Consider the following 18032-nt stretch of genomic DNA (forward strand, 5'->3'; position numbering starts at 1 on the left):
GTTGAAATTTCTTCTGGACAATCAGAGTCTACACACTCAGATTCCTGGTTCAAATCCCCTTGCCCTCTGGCAATGTCCTGAGTTTGCTTATCTTCTATCTTTTGTTCCTCAAGCTTCCTTCTCAGTGCCTTTTTAGAACTCTTCCTTCTTCTAAACTCTTCCTGATAGCTTAAGTCTAATAGAATCAAGTTGTATAGATAAAATACCTCTGGGAAAATTTGACAATTCCCATTTTTTGAGTAAAATTCTTTCATTTTAAGTCCCACTAGCTTCCATTTATCTATACGTAGTTTTTCTTCATTTAAGAACCAAGGGGATGTGCGAATCAATGAGTGTAAGAGATTATTCATTTGTGGGATGGGAACAAGTAAACTTTTCTCATCAATTATCTTAATTATATCCTCTATAGCATTGCTAGATGAGGCAGGGGCTGGAGTTGGAGCAGGGTCAGCTGAGGCCCAGAATTTACCTAACATCTGCCCCATCTCAGTTACTAGAGATTGCTGATTTAGTCCTTAACAAGGTAAGTTCCTTATTTCTATTAGAATACTCACCTAATCTCCTGGTCACAGGAGGACTTCGGTGGAAGTAGGGTGCCAGCCACACGTTGGACGCCAAATGCTGGAACTCTATCTTTCCAGAAATCAGCAAGAGTCAGGATCACTAAACGTCTTTATTCTAGATCTTTACCTTCGCCTCCAACGCCCGGTCACGAGTGCAAGTGAGCATGAGTTCCACCACCCAAGTTTCTCTTGCTCCTCCCACACAAGTCACTTCCCTCTCTTTGTCTCACCAATCAAGTCAGCACAGAACAGCTGGGGAGGGTCAACCTTAAACAAGTTAATAGGGAACTGTCCAATTGGCAATTAGTCTCACGTGCTTCATCATCCAAGTGCATTGCTCAGTTCTAGCCCTTTACAGAAGAAGAAAAAGGAGGAGGAGGAGGAGGAGGAGGAGGAGGAGGAGGAGGAGAAAAAAAAGGAGAAAAGGAGAAAAGGAAGAAAACATTTATAGATTGATTTGCAGGTCATAAAATCCTTTATGACTATTATCTAACTTTATCTTCTCAATAGTGGGAGGTAGGTGCTATCATCACCTTCATTTTGCAGCTGAGGAAATTGAAGTAAACAAAGTTTAAGTGATTTACCTGAGATCACACAGCTAGTCGGTGCCTGAGGCCCTCAACTGTTGTTACTGCTAATGTTGTTGTTCTCATTTGTTATAATTGTAATAATAGTGATAATAATTGTAGCTATTAATATTGTACACTTTTTAAAGCTTGAAAAGCATTTAACTTAATTTCTTAATTTAAGCATCATGTCAACCCTTTGAGATAAATGCTATAGGTCTGATTATCCTATGGTAAGGAGGTTTGCAAAGGACAGGTAGGATTACCAGAAGTTGGAGATACTAGTGTATATTAGTTGGGGAAAAAAAGAAGAGAAGAGGAAAAGTAGGAAGTTAGAGAGAGAGAGAGAGAGAGAGAGAGAGAGAGAGAGAGAGAGAGAGAGAGAGAGAGAGAGAGAGAGAGAGAGAAATTCGTTTCAGGGTATTCCATTCTCTCTAGTAAAATTTATTTTATAGTTCACATCTTCTTATCCCACCCAATATTCTTCCTTTCTTTAAGTTCCATTATATTGCTTTCTTCTGTTTCTTCTAGGCTGCAATGGATAGAGTCCTGGAACAAGACCTTAGTTCCAATCCAAACTCAGACACTAGCTGGGGGGCACAGATAAGTCACCATACCTATGATAAATATAACAGCACTCACCTCACAGGAATGATGTAAGAATCAAATGAGAAAATATGCATAAAGTATCTTACCCATGTTAAAATGCTGAATAAATGCTAGGTATTATTCTTCTTCTGCTGCTGTGAGTGTCCAATAAGGCACTGCCTTTGGCTCACATTTCTCTCTCTGGTGCTACATTCTTTACCTTGGAGACTCTCAATGCAATGTTTCCAAGTCTCTCAAGAACCATGCTCTTCATGACTTCATTCGTTATCTTTAGGCATGTAATTTCCAAATCTAGAAGTAAAGTGGGTAGCATGGATAGTGAGGCTTTAACATGTTGCTGCCCCCTGTCTTCCCCTTGTAGCATGGGGTTTCCTTGTGTGGCTTGAAGAAGGGAGAAAGAGACATTTCTAGTCTCTTCTCCCCCTACCTTACTTCAAGGGACATTTTAATTCCTGACAGGAGGGGAAGCAGGAATTTGAGATCAAAGGTCATCATTCTGCTCTCCTCAGGGAGAGCAGATGAATCCCATTTACCCTGCTGTTGTCACACTAAGACTTGCGAGAGAACTTGATTACCTAGTATGCCTTGCAAAAGAGACTATTGGTGGGATAATATGCTTTGGGGAAAGAAACACTCTTCCAAGGGGGAAATTCTAGTCTGTCCCAGGCAGGAACTCTGGCAAATGACATGGTGCTCATCTGTGGATTGCCTGCTAATATCCACCACAGCAGACATTTGCTCTACTTATCTAATTACTCTACTATCACTGGGGAACTTTTTTTTAAGATTACAAAATTAAAAATAGTGTTACCCTAGCAACCCACTCATTAGTAGTTATTTAGCTATCTCCAGGTAGATTAAATCATCCATGATTTCTAATAACAATACTGCAACAGCATCATTTCTAATAATTGCATTTTCTCACTTGATCTTTTTCAAGCCTATAGGCATAACTTCATAATGGCTTATGAGTAGCTCTTACGTCCATACCGTGCTTTATGAATGCATGCATCATTTCATTTGATCCTCACCATAACCCTGTGAGGTAAAGCATGTGACTATTTTTATCTTCATTAAACAGGTGAGAAAGCAGGCTGAGAGGTAACTGACAATGATTTGGCCAAAGGAAGAAATGATAATGGGGCCACCATTCACAAAAGCCATCCCTTGTGCCTGCAGTTCATTTCATATTTAGCTCCATTTCCCAGGAGCCTTGTCTTCCCTTTAAAAGTCAGCTCAAAAGTTCTCTCTTGCATGAAGCCTTCCTAACATCCCTATTACTTTCAAATGTATCACTATCCTCCTAGTCACCCAGACATAACCTCTGTGTCATCCTCGAATCTTCATTCTCTCTCATTCCCCTATTTCAGATAGTGACCAATTCCTATCAATTCCCTCTGGTAATATGTCTCACATAGAGCCCTTTTCTGCTCTAACACTGCTGCCATCTTGGTGTAGCCCTTTATCCCCTGTAGCCTATATTTTTGAAATACCCTTCTGGCTGTTCACATTCTACTCATCTATCCAAAAATGGAAGGGGTTGTCTTGCAAGGTCTTGTTTAACAGTGAGCATCTAGCTAAGACTGGTGCTTTATGCTTCATACTGTTGTATTCTTTCTAGAGCCTCCAAGTTGGGGTACCAAAATGTACTATGCTTTCTAGAGTCCCCATACAGGGGTGCCAAAGTATACTGTCCAGACCACCTCTAGAGGATCTCAAGACCAGCCCAAGTCCTTGGTCTTAGTGGAGAAGTGATGAGGAGAGACTCATGTGAATGGTCAAAAGATAGTGTCTGTTTATTCCCAATTCTCTCACCCGTATATATCCTAATATCCTTATGTAACTATAACATGTGCCTGCCACTAACTATAAACTGCACCATGTTGGAATACATAAACAACTTGCTATTGTATGTAGATGACTCTTTGCCATTTGGTATCACTCTGCTTATTATAGCACAGATCATCACAGCCCCCTAACTTCTCAGGAAGGCTGAGAGCCCTTAGGGGAGATGGGGAGTTAAGCCAGACATTGTCAGCAGGTTCCTTCTGGGAGGAAGGATCTTATACCTCACCCAGAGTTCCCCCACAATCTTCTATGGTCCTCTACACCATACTACCAAACTGTCCTATCAAATGCCTAGGATTTGCCTTGCAATATGGTAAGAATTCAGAATATGAAAACAAAAGTGAAGAAGATCTTGACAATTCAAGTAGATTCCATTCAAACAGAGGTGGAAAGGAAGACATAAGAAAAAGCATCTATATCATATGAACAAAATGAATCTAGGGCATCTCCTAATCCTTGGTATTTGGTGGATACTTAATAAATTCTAGTTAACTGGCTAAATTACTGACTACAATATAATTTAGGAGAGAGAGAGGGCACTATCAGCTGATCAAGAAAGATTTGACAGAAAGGTGGTACCAGCTGAAGGAAACTGGGGATTCTAGAAGATGGAATAAAGAGGGAGCCAATTACAAGACAAAGTAGTACCAGAGACAGGCTATGCATGTAGGTCAGGTAACTGAACCATGTTATACATGGAGGGGAATGATATGTAAGAATACTGGAAAAAGTGGAAGGGACCAGGTTGTAAAGGGCTTAAAATGTCAGACAAAGAGTTATATTTGAACCTAGAGGTGATAGGATACCACTGAAGTTTATTGTGTAGGGGACTGGCCTGTGCTTTAGACAAAAATCACTTTGGCAGTTGTTTGGAGGACAGGTAACAGTGTGGAAAGACTGGAGATGGACATAAGATAGAAATGGTTTTAAATCATTCAGGCAAGAGGTGATGAGGGCCTGTAAAATGTTTGCTGTCTGAATGTGCAGAGGAAGAGAGCAGGAGACATAGAGTAGGACTGATAAGATTTATCAAATAGTTGTGGCTATCCTTTCCTTCTCCAGGGTAAACCAGTTTCATAAAATATGCAAAACTCATAATTGCTATGGAGCAACAAAGTAGGAATACCTTAAAAATTCAACATGCTATGAGAATATGTTGAATGTGATTGTTGAACGTTGGATTATTTTCTAGAATGAATCAATAATATTGCTCATTGAGCAGGAAATTCTTTATTCTGAACCCTATCTTGCTTCCTTCTAGTTTCCCAACCTCCAACATCTGATATTGATTCTACCTCTTCTTTAGACTATTCTACTGCTTTGACCCATCTCACTTCTGAGGCCTGGATTTTCCTAAATTTCTTGTCTTCACAATAATCAGAATGTGATCTCCTTGAGGTCAGAATGTGACTCATATATTTGTATCACCAATATTTAACATAGAATGATCCAATGAATGAAAACAAACATTTATTGGTGCTTATTGATGTTATCCCTGGTTCTCTCCTGCATCCCCAGCTACTAATTTGTGTTTAAGTTTAACTCAATTCTATCTCTACTTTAATTCCCAATATAATCTTTTTCAAGAATCACAGAAAAGTTCACTACCATGTTTCCCAACTTAGGAAGGCTTCAGTCCAGTACTAGAATCTAGGCAACCACACTCCTTGATAATTCCAATCCTGGCCCAGGGCAGATCATCATGATTATAGCTATGCCTTCTGAAGTCTCTCCTTCCTCTGGAAGCTATCTTGAGCCTCCCTTTCCCAACCCAGAGTGGAGGTTAAGGGGAAGAATATATGCAGAACCTAAGGGTCTCATTGGTAGGATGACCTTTCCCATTTTCCAGGACCCATTTATGTGGCTTTCCCAAATGGGGAACAGACTAAATAAACAGATAACAGTAATCACTCAGTCTGTTTATCTTCTGAATTAATTCAGTTCCCAAAGTGGATTTCTTTTACGGTGTGATAAAATTTGACTCTTGCAATTTTGACTCAGAAAAAAAATGTATACTTCTCTAGATGGATAAACAGCTTTGGGCGTTAATGACAGAAAGCTAAAAACAATAGAATGAGGGTTTTTTAAAAGGTCTGTTATTTTTCACTGATAGAGGTGATGACAGCAACAATTTTCAAAATGATGAATGCTTTCCAAAAGTTTTCACAGACATGTGATACTCATAATAATCCAAGAAGTAGGAAAGTTGAGGGTTTACATCCTCATTTTATAAGTGGGAAAATTGAAAGTTGCAGAGATCAAACTGATGACTTGAGGAAGATAACTTAGATGGTACCCAGTCAAGACCCAGTCCCTTGCTTCTTGCATCTGAAGACACGACTTTTCATAGAACTGCATGTTTGGGAATGGGCAGAGGAAAAGACTTGAGACAACTCCCAAAGGAAGAAAAAACCTCAGAATTCATATCTATTGTCATCCAGATCTGCCCTGGTCTTCATATCCATCTGCTTTAGAATTGACTAAACATGAAACAGAATTCAACAAATTCAAGAATTATTCATTAGGTGCTTTCTCCCTTCCAGGGAACAAAGCCAAACCTTTTGATTCCAAGTCCAGTGCATTGTGAACAACAATATGATGCCTGCAGCAAATGAGACCATTTTCAGGACACATCATAGCTTCCCTAAGCTTCTCCAGACATTGAAGAGAGATTTAATTAGTCAGAGTTTTACTAAGCACTTACTTACTATATGCTAAGTACTGGGAATATTAAGAAATGCAAAAATACAATCTCTGTCTTTAATGAATTCTCATTCAAATGGGGGAATATGCTACAAACAGCATTGATTATGTCATTTTTAGTCATGTCTGACTTTTCCTGATCCCATTTGGGGGTTTCTTGGCAAGGATACTGGAACGATTTTCCATTTCTTTCTCTGTTGCATTTTACAAATGAAGATACTGAGGCAAATGGTTTATTAAGGATCCCATAGTGAGTGACTGGAGCTGGATTTTTAACTCAGATTTTAACATAATACAGGAAGCCAAAAATCTGTTTTGCTGATGCTCACTGTGGTGAGCTTCAAAGAAGACTAACCTAGAGTAAAACAAAATGTGATTATAGGGAATCTAAGACCATGAATGATCTTAGAATCTCAGTCTCTCCATCTGTAAAATGGGGATAATGATATATTTACTATTCCTTTGACTGGCTTATTGTGATAAAAGTGTTTTGAAAATCTACAGATGCTTATATGAATATGAGTTATTACATCTTCTAGGTTTTAGATTCCTTTATTGTAAAATGGAAGCATTTTGGAGTTTTGGAGTCAATTGTATGAGGCTGAAATTATCTTAGGGTGATGCTTAAACAACTGAATAATCCAGGGGAAAAAAGGAACTCACATTTTTTTTGTTCCCAATGACACATCTCTATCCATAACACTTCATGGTATTTCTTTTGCTTCATGTAACATTAGAGTTATCCAAAAGTGAAATGAATGGCTTTAGTATGATTGTATCAAACTAAACAGAAGTGGGTCACTAATCTGTTGAGAAGAATCTCTGCTGACTACTTATTGACTTGGTTTTCAAAAGTAATGTTAGCTAAGTTGGTTAGTTGTATTTTTATTTGTTTTACTAAATATTTCCCAATTGCATTTTAATTGGCTTCCTCTTTCACTTGGGAGGGTTCTGAGATGCATTTGGCTCAAGTCCTGTGCTCGATAATTTAGTGAATTATCTAATGGTGGGGGTGGGGAAGAAGGAAAAAGACTGGCATAAGAGCAGAGATCAAATGCCCATTGTAAGGGCATTTACTTTAAGTAGAATTCTTAGAGGCTATAGGGTATACTGGATAGAGTGGTAATTAGTGTGGGATTCTAGATGGAGTGATGAATTCTGAGACAAGAAAATCTGTGCTCATATCCTGATAACAATGCTTTGTGGTCCTGTTTCCTTGGCATCCCATTTCAACTTTCATTTGCCTATAAATTGTTTTATAAAATTTAAAGAATTATATAAATGCAAACTACTATTTTTGATCAGTTATAAAGTAGACTTAAGTCAACAAACTTTTATACATATATTTATTTATTATGGTTTTATTTTTAATAGATTTTTATTTCCCCAAATATATGCAAAGATAGTTATCGATACAATGTTTTGCAGATTTTTCTCCCACCTCCCAAGAGAGCAAGCAATCTGATATAGGTTAAACATGTAGTTCTTCTAAGCACATCTCCATATTTGTCATACTATGCAAGAAAAATCAGATCAAAAGGAAAAAAATACATAAGAAAGAAAAAAAGCAAACAAACAACACAGAAAAGTGAAAATACTATGCTGTGATTCACTTTCAGTCTACATAGTTCTTTCTCTAAATACCAATAGTACTTTCCATCACAAGTCTATTAGAGAAAAGCTAGATGGTCCACTGATAGAGCACCATCCCTGGAGTCAGGAGGATCTGAGTTCAAATCTGGTCTTAGACATTTCATACTTACTAGTTGTGCAATCCTGGGCAAGTCACAACCTCAATTGCCTCTCAAAAAATAAAGGCAAAATAACCACACAATAAAGCAAAATCCAACCCATGTCTATTGGAATTGCCATGAATCAACTCATTGTCAAGTCCATCACAATAGATCCTCACATAATCTTCTTGTTGCTATGTATGATGTTCAATTTAACAAGCTTTTATTATACACTGTATATCAGGTCCTGTGCTACACAATGGGAATATAAACAGAAACAAATGTGACTCCTGCCTTCAGGGGAAAAATAATCCATAAGAAGTCAGAATGTGGGGGAGAAGGGGTGAAAGTACCCAGCATGAGGACATGGTAGAGAATGTCTTGGAGGAGAGTCAGGAGTATGGCATGAAGAGTTCAGCCTTTGGACAGCAGAGACTCTTTTATGTCTTTGTATCTTCAAAATTTTATAGTACCTGACATCTGCTAAGTGTTTAATAAATATTAGCTAATGGATTGACAGATTAAATGATTGGTAAGGTTTCTTTGTGTTTTTAGATTCTCTGAAAAACCCTAGAAAAATAGAAGGTTGAAGAAAAGTTTTTGGAATAATCTTGAGATGTATTATCAATGGAGATGAGAAATGGAGAAAAATATGGCTTGTTCCCACAAGGACATAAGAGAAGGAGGAATACATTCTAGAAAGAACATTTATTTGAGATATCAAAAATATTCTTGTCATATTGCCTTCTGGAGTTCTTTTGCTAAAGGCTAGATGCTCAGCTTTCTAGAGTGGGTAGCATGCAATGCTTCTTAGAAACGGGAATAGACTATTCCCTTGCAGTATTGTTTATGCATCTTGATTTGTAGTCCCATTAATTCACCTTAAGCCCATCACTGTTCTTTAAATGTGCAGATGCTGCTAATGGTGTTTACAGGGCAGGTAGTTCAGCTGAAGGCTTATTTTTTTTCACATTATGCCTGTTGCTATGTTCTCCCTGGTAGCAGCAAGGACTATGGTCTTGGACAACAACAACAGAGGCTATCGCTTTCTGGGTTTCTATTTTTGGCTATATAAGATATGTGTGTCCTTCAGTCTTTCCATGCTGGCATATCAGTGGAGCTGACTTTAAGGAATAATAGACTCTGCTACCTTTTTCTCCCTTCAGCTATGTTCTCATCACAGAGGGCAGCCCAGGAAGTTGGAAAATCTTGAATTGAGTCTTCTGTGGATTTGTTTAGTTATTCTCTGTTCTTTGGCCCAAATTGTGCCCTCTTACCCTGGTAGGTGACATATGTGAGTCCCTGATCATAAGAGAAGAAATTTGTTTGGCTAGGGAAAATCCATCATTCCTCCTATATAAACACTCAAACCGTATGCCTTATTGATGGTGCATCAACAATATCATAGTCACATATCAAGGACGCAATATGTCATCATGTTGTCATTAACTCATTCTTTTTTTTTCTATAGAACTCAGAAATAATCCTATTACTGTTCAGTGCTTTATTATTATGCTTTCATGTTTATAGTCTTTTAAAACTCAAATCCTTCACATTTAATATTCTGTGAAATATTTGTGCAGGCAAAAAAATGACTACTTTTTATAACTGAATGATTGTGATGTGAGCTCAGCTTCCAAAGGCTCTCTCAAAACATTATCCCTGTTTCCACATGACTTTCATAGCATCATAGACTTAGAGCTGGATAGTACCTTAGGGGCACTGAGTCCAGTTCCCTCATTTTATAGATTAGGTAGGTGAGTCCTAGAGCAGTAAAATGAGTTGTCCCACATCATACAAGATAAAACTTATAGAGCCAGGTGCTCTCATTGCAAATCCTGAACTTTTTTTCCTTTGGGACCTACTTGTTTGGAGATGATGAACATTCAATCTGGCAACAATACTTTAAAAAGTCATTCTATTTCTTATCAGAGGATTGTTGAGAGAGGATTTTATTTTTAACAATGCTTCAATTCTTGTTGAGTGAATTTATTAAATTTTCAAGGATATTTGGGGGTCTAAACTTGTCATTTGGAGTTTACATAAGCTAGAAAGATATTTTATTACTGATAATATAATAATCATATTCTCATTTTTTGGATAGAGTTTAGGTAAGAAACAGTCTAGGGAAAAGCCACTATTTTGTTATTATTATCATTTTAATGTTCTTTTACCATCTTTTTGACTTGCCCAGGATTATAAAGCTAGTGAGTATCTGAGACTGGACTTGAACTTGAATCCTCCTGACTTGTGAGCTAGTACTCTCTCCACTGTGCCATCTACCTGCCCCTATGTTTAATGTTGTAAAGTCTATTGCCCTACATGGATAAAATGACTGCTTTTTGTAGCTGAAGAAAAGTATGTAGACTCACCTTCCTTTTTCCTATTATTCCATACATAATAATAAAAATTCCTCAACTTAGCATTCAGGCAGTGTGGGTACAAGTTTTAACTTGGCCCTGATCTATGGGCATAGGTAAAACAGTGTTGGGCTACAATCAGAGGAGTCTATTCTACATCCCAACTCTGTTTAAGTCTACATTGATGGTCTCATTTCATTACTCCTTCCTAATCCTTTTAGAAGCTCTTACTGACTTACTAGATGCTACTTTGTACTTGAGATCTTTCCTGATTGCTCATTGCTGATATTTTCCCCTAATCAAAAAAAAATTTAATTTGGTGACTGGAAGTGGGAGGGGAAAGAGATTAATTTCATTTGGTGCATTAGCACACATGTTCTAGACATACACTTCTCATGGACAAAAAACCAGAGGCCATAAATGAATAAATGAAGGAAAAAAAGCTTAGATTGCTTTTGAAAAATGCAAATAGAATAAATTAAACAGATTAATTAACGAATTATAAATAGAAAATGACACAGTGTTTTAATGAACCAAGTTTTCCCCTAAAACAGAAGGCCTTCCTTTGAATAATATTCTTCCAGTGATGTTATGGCTATGAGAAATCATATCAACCACAAATTGTGCAAGGAAATAAGTATAAGCAGAGGGTGCTAGAAAATGTTTAATTACTAGTACTACGGGGGAAGAAGTATGCAGACATATTTTCAAGGTTAATCTTCATTATTACAATGTTTTTCTATCATGTTTTTAAGTCTAGACAATCAACAAAATAATCCATCAAGCCTAGATTTGTAGAATTTTCAGAGACATAAATGCTCACAAAGGAAATTTTAAAATCTGGTCCCATTATCCAGTATGAGCTGGCTTCAACACAGCCCTGAGTATAAGGGATGTCAACAGAGACAAGTATAGCTGGATGAGAAGGTGGGCCATTCATATGACAAAACTGAGGGATCCATGATGGATAGTCCTTGTACCCCATTGTATGTATTTCATATCAAGAGAAGAAAAGGAATAACCTAGTACCTTGGGTGGATCTTCTGTGAAAAATTAATGAGAGTATTCCATTATTCTCATTAATCATTATTAATCATACTCAGTTACACAGGATGAGAGAAAATGGATGACTTGTGATCTGTCTCATTGGATACATGAATACAATGAACAACTGAAGGGAGCAGGGGTTCCATTTTATATCAGGGACCCACTCAACCATTACCATAATGCTTTGCAGATATATTTTATGTTTCACAACATCTGCAATGGATAAAAGGTCAAAAACAACACACATAAAGAAAAACAAAAACTAAAGTTATTACCTGGTGACCAAGCTTTTAGCAATGATCCTTTCTTAACTTAGACAGATTAGTCCCCAGATAACATGTTGCTAATGCATCAATGAATCCAGTTTCAAAATTCTTTTCAGGTGCTTTTGTTGTTAAATAGATTTTCAGTGATGTCAAGTCAGCATGACTGTTTGGGATTTTTTTTTGCAGATATATTGTAATGGTTTGACATTTCTCCAGCTCATTCTGCAAAAATGGAAACTGAGGCAAACAGGATTAAGTGACTTGTCCAGGGTCATGTATTTAATAAGTGTTTGAAGCTGGATTTGAACCCAGGTTGATAGGTCTTGACCAGATCCAGCACTCTATCTACTATACCCCATAGCTGCCCAATAATTAGAACTTCATAAACATGTATGCTACACAAACTTACAGCTATATCCATATAACAATAAGATACCAATGGAGGACTTTAATGGTGATTTTACACATATGAACAAATGTGTAATATATGTGAATGGAATGAATGGATGAATCTTTAGTAGGGGAATCTTTCCCTTTGAAATCAGAAGTTCTTTTTATGAAAGATATAAGGAGGAAAAGTCAAAGGATGAGAAAATTGTTTTAACTTATTTACATGTGATACCCTGGAACATTTTGTCAGGTAGCTTCTAAGGCATATCTATCTGTGGTGTCTAGAAGCAAAATTGGCTTTGATGACCCCTTGAATTTACCTAGGAAAAGAGTTATGTTGCAGAGGTTTTTTTTTTTCATATTCTACCTATAAAGTGTATTATATGTAGAATCTGAAAAAAATAAAATTATTGGTTATAATACATTCCTTTCTTGATATATGACTTGAAAACTGCGTTTGTTGTTGCTAGAGGCAAAGATACTAGAGAAACACAAAGAAAGCTTTCACCACCAAACTCCTTGGAAATATTAAATGGTCCAATATCAAAATATGAGTATTTTATAAAAGGAAATGACTTTAAGAAAAATGCATTAACATTTGTTTCTGTGTGATTGTAGCAGAAATCTTCTCTAGATATATGCTCTCCCATTAGAATGTGATTCTGAAGGTGGAAATTTGCTCACTTTTCAATTTGGGTTCCCATAGCTTAGCTCAGGTTTGGGCAGTGAGTCAGTACTTAACAAATGTTTTTTTTTTTAATTATTCATTCATCTCTACCCTATCAGCTAAAAAATGCTTAATTATAGTTTAAGCTACAGTTGTTATTTGGTTGATTTTAGTCATGTCAAACTGTATCCCCATTTGGAATTTTCTTGGCAAAAATACTGGAATAATTTGCTATTCCTTCTCCAATTCATTTTTCAGATGAGGAAACTGAGGCAAATAGGATTAAGTGATTTGCCCAGGGTTACATGGAAAATGAGTCTTCCTGACTTCCCTGCCAGTCACTCTATCCACTGTATTAGCTGCCCCTAAACCATAGTTTCAATCAGTGGGGCTTATACCTAGGGAGAACTTCTATTCATTGATTTGCAGAAGCAGAGACTATCTAAGTGTGATTTATAGATTTCTTGATTACATTTTAGACTCAAGGACATTCAATTCAAGAATAGTATGGGAAAGTTCATTTTTTTTAAATGGGGTAAGAGTTTAAATGACTCCAGATTGGTCACTTAGTGGGTGTTTCCCAGAGGCATATAGAAAATGGCATATGTAATCTGCAAGTCAACAGTGAAAATACCAGAATGGGAATATTTTCCAGTACAAATATAGTAATAAATATAGTTACCATTTGCATAGTACTTTAAGGCTTGAAAGTATTTTCTATATATTATTTCATTTGATCCTGATGAATTAATAAATAATCTCTCTGATTTTTTTTATTTTAATCTGGCATTAGAGTACTATTAAGGGGGAAGGAAAAAGAAAGGTATATATCTATGATCTCATGGGCCTAGGAAATGCCTCATATGTCAAATTCCTCTGCAGATATAGACCAGCCATTCATTTATTTTTTCCTCAGTGATATTTTATTTTTCCAGATATATGTAAAGATAATTTTCAACATTCAATTTTACAAGACTTTGTGTTCCAGATTTTTCCCCTTCCTCTCGTTCCTCTCTCTTTCCCAAGACAGCAAGCAATCTGATGTAGTTAAACATGTGCAATTCTTTTAAACATATTTCCATATTTGTCATATTGTTTTAGAAAAATTAAAACAAAAAGAAGAAAGAAAAAGTAAAAAAAAAGGCGAAAATATTGTGAAAATAAGGTGAAAATTTGATCCACATTCAATCTCCATAGTTCTCTCTCTGGATTCAGATGGCATTTGCCATCCTAAGACTATTGAAATCGTCTTGGATCACTGCATTGCTGAATAGAGCCAAGCCAATCACAGTTGATCATTACATAATCTTGCTGTTACTGTGTACAATGTTATCTCAATTCTATTCACTTCATTCAGCATCACTTCACGTAAGTCTTTCCAAAGTTTTCTGAAATCAGGCTGCTCATCGTTTCTTACAAAAAAATTGCTTTCCATTACATCCATATATCACAGCTTATTCAGCCATTTGCCAAATGATGGGCATTTGCAGAGTTTCCAGTTCCTTGCCACTACACAAAGAGCTGCAACAAACAGTATTGCACATATGGGTCCTTTCCTCTCTTTTATGATCTCTTGGGGATACAGATCCAATAGTGAGCCTGCTAGATCAAAGGGTATGCACAGTTTTTTAGCTTTTTGGGAATAGTTTCAAATTGCCTTTCAGAATTGGTCATTCATTTCTAAATTAGAATCTTAAGATAGTTGCCTAGGGGCATGGATGTTAAGGGACTGCCCCACAGTTGCAAATCCTTTAAGAGCCAAGACTTGAACCCAGATCCTCCAGATTCCACAGACAGCCCAGTATCTACTCTGCCAACCTTCCTCTCATTGTACTGTACTTTAAAGTTCAACAATCATTTTATAAACATCATTTAATTTATTCCTCAGACAGTCCTGTGCAGGAGGAATTTCAAGTAATATTATTTCTGGTATTATTTCCATTTTACAGATTGGAAAACTAAGATTCAGAGCAAGTGAGTTGGCCATCATCACCTAGATGGTAAACATCAAAGATGGTGTTTGAATCCATGCCTTGTCTGACTCCCGATATAAAACACTTTCCTCTATATCACATTATTATAGCACATATCATATGCCTAGACAATGAGACAAACTAATCTCTACTTAACTCCAAATAAATATTTAATGGTAGAATTTTGAACACAAAAGCTAAAGATATCTTTAGGCAGGGGAGATTTGGGGAACCTCATAAATCACACTACAAAGGCTTTACTTAACCCCAACCCATTCCCAGGATTTGGTTGGAATATGTAAGGACCAAATCTCATCTTTGGTCATGTTTCCAAGAACATAAATGTTATTATGCAGAGGCAAAATGGTTGGAGCAAATAGTATGGGAATCATGCAAGGAGGAATGGGTTCAAGAATTAGCAACGAGTTTTACTTTTAAGAAACTTATTAGTGTCTAGATCTCTTGGATCCTCAGTTTTTTCGTTCTTAAATTAGAATAATAATATCTGCACTCCTTAACTCACAAGAGGATTAAATGAAATAATATGAAATATGTTATCTATATGCCATTCATTACAAAGGAGGTAGGATGACAAACACAAAGATGGTTGGTTTGAGGCAAAATTCTGTCATTTACTAACTAGTGGATCTTTATGGAGGAGTCATTTAATCTCTAACTCTTGACTATGAAACTATGAGACTATTTTGAGAATAAAAAACAATAACATGTGAAAGGATAGCTATGAATGATTAAGAGTCTATTTTAATACACATTGGTGGCCTTTTCACCTTTCATCCAAATACCATTTACTACTGTCTTTTTTTACAAAGCCCTTCCTTTACAATAACCATGAGATTGTTACCTCATTTTACAAAAGAGGAAATTCACCTTCAAAATTTATTGTGCCCAAGGTTATACAACCATTGAGTCCCATGGCCAGGATTCAAATTAAATTCCACTGTTGTTGGCCCCAGTATATCCACCCTTCACTATATCTTTCCTCACTTTTTTCTTTGCTGTAATAGTACCATACGATCTTTTTATTTCCTCCCTCCCCCACCCTGTCCCCTTGGATGGAGTTCTGTGGAATAGAGATTATATCTGCAGAGCCTGAGGAGTACTTTGGTTGTTAGTTTGTTGTTTGTTGTTTTTGTTCCTGCTTTCATGGAAAAATAAACATGCAATAATTATCTTATTTCAGTTTAATTCCAAGAGGCACAACTCCTCCAGGGAAAATGAGTGATGCATTTCTCAATTGTAAGACACATTTCCTGAGCCCAAAGGTTAGTGGTACAAGCAACAGGAAACCACAAACCTGCCCTTTCAGCACCAAGGATAGAAAACATTCCCTAAAGTCCAAAAGTACTGGGAAAATACTTTATCATTTTAAGACATCCTTCATCAAATTGTCTTCCTCTATTTACTTTCCCTACAAATCAATTGTTGCAGATAATCAGTGATCTAAAATCTATGTTTGATGTTCAATCTGCTGTCATATGAAATAACTTGGATGGGAAAACTCTGCTAGTAAGGAGGAAACTGGAATCTGAGGCACATAAGGGCTACTTTTTTGGTCCTTAACCTTACCTCCTTTTCTGCCCAAGGACAGGAGACAATTTGGGTCTAGATTCACTGGACAGTCAATGACCATTTCAATCATTTTATTCTCTTGTATTTAATTATCTTTAATTTTATTTCAGCTAGGTTTCCCTTTGTTTCTTTCTTTTCACAGAGCAGGGATGATGAAATAGAGGAGTTCATATGTTTTCTCTCCATGTGTCATACTCTGATATAGCACCTGTATCCAGGAACTCAGTAAAGCTTCCACTGTTTGGAATGCCTAGTTTTCTTCAAGATTTGGACAAGTACCTCTTCCTATGGGAGGCTGTTCATGATCTGTCTCTTCTCCAGTTACTTAGTTGTTTCCATGTAGTATCCTGTGGTTGAATGTAAGCTGTTTGAGGGCAGGAACTGTTTCATATCTGTCCCTGAATCCCTAATACTCTAGCAATAGTGACTACAAAACAGATGTTTCATAAATGCTTATTGAATTAAGTTGAATTTGTATTTTAGTTGTGCTTACTACCTACCTAAATAAGTCATTTTTTATTTCACTTATCTAGGCCTCAATTTCCCCCTTTGCAAAATGAGGAGTGTTGAAGTATATATTCTCTAACTTTTTTTGTTGTTGCACAAATGGCAAAATCTTCTTATACTGATCAAACGTAACAATTTATAACCCTGCATGAATCAGAGACCAATAATAATCTTGCTACTATTATTACTCAAAACTATTAGCAATATGCTACTTCTAAAATAATTATCTAAAAGTGCTTATTACATTCATTTCAGTTTTCCACACACATAGAACAGCTCTATCATAGCTACAAGTTATTTTCTCCATTTTATAGATGCAGAAAAAGATGAAAAGAATTGGAGGTACTGTGGCTAAGGTCCTATGGCTAATATGAGATAGATCCAAGATTTCAACCTAAATCTTACCTTCCAAAGAGGCAGATAGTGGCACATTAGAAAGAACTCAGAGTTTGGAGTCAGGAAAATATGAATTCAAATTTGGCCTCAGGTAATTGCTAGATATATGGCCCTAATCAAGTAACATAACTTCTGTCTGTCTCAGTTTCCTCAACTATAAAATGGGGTAATAATAATAATGCCTACTCCCAAATTTGTGGTGAGGATTGCTTGAAATAATAGTTATGAATCACTTAGCATAGTGCCTGGTACACAGTAAGTGATTAATAAATGCTTGTTTCCTGTTCCAACTCCATCCCCCAAATATTGTTGCTATTGTTTAATTATGTCTGACTCTTCATAGTCCGAATGGTTTGCCTTCTCTAGGACAGATAAGGAACTGGGGGACCTACTTGACCAGGGTTACATAGTTAATAAGTGTCTGACCCTAGTTTTAAACTCATATCTTTCTGACTACAGGCCCACTACTCCACTGTACTACTAGTTGCCCCCAAACATAGCAAACTACAAAATATTATGTATATAGTATTACAGTTAGTATTTGACTAGTCCAAATAATGAATCCTATATACTGGTCACATTTTTGGAATTCACACTGTGTATTTCCACAAAGGTAAAGCCAATTATTATATTTTTTTTTCATTATGACTTTGAATAATTTGAATTTGAATACATGCAACCATTTAAGAGAATTAATTGGGACTTGGCCATATATCATATAGCCTGTCAAGAATCTATTGAGTCCCCTATCCCTGTCTTCTTTAATCAAAATTTTTCAAGGTAAGAATAAGTAGGGTAGTAAAAATGCCACTTC

The 18032-nt window shown here is 36.5% G+C and overlaps 1 protein-coding gene across 3 annotated transcripts in view; it reads left to right on the forward strand.

Annotated features, from left to right (window-relative positions):
* RGS4 (regulator of G protein signaling 4) overlaps positions 1-18032 on the forward strand; it is a 92497-nt gene that overhangs the window by 58054 nt on the left and 16411 nt on the right. The window contains exon 1 of one of the 3 annotated variants that reach the window (XM_074266473.1): positions 942-1079. The exons of the other annotated variants lie outside the window; for them this stretch is intronic. The gene's annotated coding sequence lies outside the window, so the exon portion shown is untranslated. Of the gene's footprint in view, positions 1-941; positions 1080-18032 lie in introns of those variants that run through there. 3 annotated transcript variants of the gene reach the window in all.

Source organism: Sminthopsis crassicaudata, chromosome 4, assembly GCF_048593235.1.
Source record: "Sminthopsis crassicaudata isolate SCR6 chromosome 4, ASM4859323v1, whole genome shotgun sequence".
Taxonomy (NCBI): Eukaryota; Metazoa; Chordata; class Mammalia; order Dasyuromorphia; family Dasyuridae; genus Sminthopsis; species Sminthopsis crassicaudata.